Source organism: Myotis brandtii, unplaced genomic scaffold (genome assembly GCF_000412655.1).
Source record: "Myotis brandtii unplaced genomic scaffold, ASM41265v1 scaffold519, whole genome shotgun sequence".
In the NCBI taxonomy this organism is placed as follows: Eukaryota; Metazoa; Chordata; class Mammalia; order Chiroptera; family Vespertilionidae; genus Myotis; species Myotis brandtii.
In genome coordinates this window covers 922915-925860 of record NW_005369782.1, presented here as the reverse complement: position 1 = coordinate 925860, position 2946 = coordinate 922915, and the positions used below count along the sequence as shown (strand labels likewise).

General features: G+C 40.5%; 1 long non-coding RNA gene across 1 annotated transcript in view; it reads right to left on the bottom strand.

Moving 5' to 3' along the window:
- Window positions 1-2162: 2162 nt before the first annotated feature.
- Window positions 2163-2946, bottom strand: part of LOC106728010 — a 22369-nt gene continuing 21585 nt past the window's right edge. The window contains exon 3 of the long non-coding RNA XR_001364240.1: window positions 2163-2298. This is a non-coding gene — a long non-coding RNA (uncharacterized LOC106728010). The remainder of the gene's footprint in view (window positions 2299-2946) is intronic.

The window sequence follows — 2946 nt, the reverse complement described above, 5'->3', positions numbered from 1 at the left end:
GAGAGAGAGAGAGAGAGAGAGAGAGAGAGAGAGAGAGAGATCTGGTGTCTTTTCCTCTTCTCATTAAGACACCAGTCCTATCAGTTTGGGGTCCCAACCTATGATTTCACCTAACATTTATCACCTCCTTATAGGCCCTATCTCCCCATACAGTCTCATTAGGGGTTAGAGCTTCAAGATATACATTTTGGTGGGTTACAATTTAGTAGATACCAACTCCTCTGCTCTGATCTCCACATTGCAACCAAAGTGTTACTGTCTAAGTGAAAAGCTGATCATGCCACTCTCTTTCAAAAATGGTCTTTAAAAAAGTCACTGATTTGCTGGGTCAGTGTGGTTCAGTGGTTGAGCGTCGCCCATGAACCAGGAGGTCACAGTTTGATTCTTGGTTATGGCACATGCCCAGGCTGAGGGGTCAATCCTCAGTGGGGGCCAGGCAGGAAGCAGCCGATTAATAATTCCCTCTCATCATTGATGTTTCTTTCTCTCTCTCTCCTTCTTCCTTCCTCTCTCTGAAATAAATAAAAACATTTTTTAATCACTCATGCTTTGCCCATTCTAGTCTCTACTTACCTCACCAACCAAGCTGTGTGTTCTTCTTCTATAATGACCTTCTTTAAATTTCTCAAATGTTATGTTTCTGTTTATATTGTCTTTTGTACCTGCTGCTCCATTCCTGCATTGCTGACTTCCCTCTTCTCTTGGGACCCTTCTTTAGCCCCCAAATACTACAAAACTATATATGATTTCATAGGATAGTCTTCCATAATGCCCTATACTTTTAGTCATTAAAATTATCTCAGATATTATATATTTGTTTAATTAGTTTATTAAGGTCTTAGATTGCTATGAGTGCATATGTGTGGGCTTATAATAAATTGAGGCACATGTACCTGGCTCCACATGTAGAAAAATCCTTCCATTGAACTAAGGGAACTTTACAAACAAAAGATTTTTTGGAAATCATGATTTGTGCATCTAGTAGTAATTTTTTTTATAATTTTTATTTCTTAAAGTGTTAAAAAGAGTATTACATATGTCTCCTTTTTTCCCCTCCTTGACATTCCCCCGGCCCCTTCCCCCCCCCCCAGGTGTCTTGTGTCCATTGGTTAATCTTATATGCATGCATATAAGTCCATCGGTTTATCTATCAATCCCCCCTCCAAACCCTCCCCAGGCTTCCCACTGTAGTTTGACAGTCTGTTCAATGTTGCTCTGCCTCTGCATCTACCCCTGTTCATCAGTCTATACTGGTCCCCATTATCTGTCCCAACCTCACTGGAGCAGTCCCAACCTGACCGGGGCTGTCCCGACCTCACTGGGGCCGTTTCAACCTCACCGGGGCTGTCCCGACCTCACCGGGGCCGTTTCAACCTCACCGGGGCCGTTTCAACCTCACCAGGGCCGTTTCAACCTCACTGGGGCCGTTTCAACCTCACCGGGGCTGTCCCGACCTCACCGGGGCCGTTTGAACCTCACCGGGGCCGTTTCAATCTCACCAGGGCCGTCCCGACCTCACCGGGGCCGTCAGTAGTGATTTTTATAAGCTAATTTTAAAGGTCCTGCCATCTTTGAGATATTACGATTCTACTTTTATATGCTTTAGAATCAACACCTGGAAAAAAATGGGCGATATCTTGAAATCATAGAGAAATATCATCAGGAGACTTTGGACAAGGAAGGTTCTATAAAATCCATTCATGTAAATGCCAAGAGAATGAAGGAGCTGCCACTCACATATGTAAAGTGAGTTGTCTGATGTCTAATTCCAGAATACTAATGTAGGTTCTAGTTTTTAAAATTATCTAAGGATTAATTTAAAAGGTGGTAGAGAAGAATAAAGTTTATGTAATGAAATGTTAATGTAAAACTATGTGTCATCCATACCAACTTATGGTTTATAACTGTCCCTATTGAATCAGGTGGCTGAGAGGTCTAGAATTTAGGATTATAAAGATTGACCCACACCATTATGGTCAATTAACATTTGACAAAGGAGGTAAGAAAATACAATGGAGTAAAGACAATCTCTTCAATAAATGGTGCAGGGAAAACTGGACAGACACATGCAAAAAAAAAGATGAAACTAGACCACCAACTTACACCTTACACAAAAATAAACTCAAAGTGGATAAAAGACTTAAATGTAAGGCATGAAACCATAAAAATTTTAGAAGAAAATATAGGCAGTAAAATCTCATACATCTCACACAGTAGAATTGTTGCCAATACATCTCCAAGGGCAAGAAAAACAAAGGGAAAAACAGACAAATGTGACTACATCAAAATAAAAAGCTTCTGCACATGCAAAGAAAACCACCACCATGCCAAAACCGGTTTGGCTCAGTGGATAGAGCGTCGGCCTGCGGACTGAAGGGTCCCGGGTTCGATTCCGGTCAGGGGCATGTACCTGGGTTGTGGGCACATCCCCAGTAGGAGATGTGCAGGAGGCAGCTGATCGATGTTTCTAACTCTCTATCTCTCTCCCTTCTTCTCTGTAAAAAATCAATAAAATATATTTAAAAAAAAAAAAAGAAAACCACCATCAAAATGAAAAGGGAACCCACTATATAGGAGAACATATTTGCTAATGATACATCTGATAATGGGTTAATACCCAAAATATATAAAGGATTCATACAACTCAACAAAAGGAAGCTAAACAATCCAATCAAAAAGTGGGCAAAGGACCTAAATAAACACTTCTCCAAAATGGACATACAAATGACTAAGAGACATATGAAAAAATGCTCAAAGTCACTAATCATCAGAGAAATTCCAATTAAAACCACAATGAAATATCACCTCACATCTGTCAGAATGGCTATCATCCAAAAATCAACAAACAACAAATGCTGGTGAGGATGTGGAGAAAAGGGAATACTAGTTCACTATTGGTGGGAATGCAGATTCGTGTAGCCACTATGGAAAACAGTATGGAGTTTC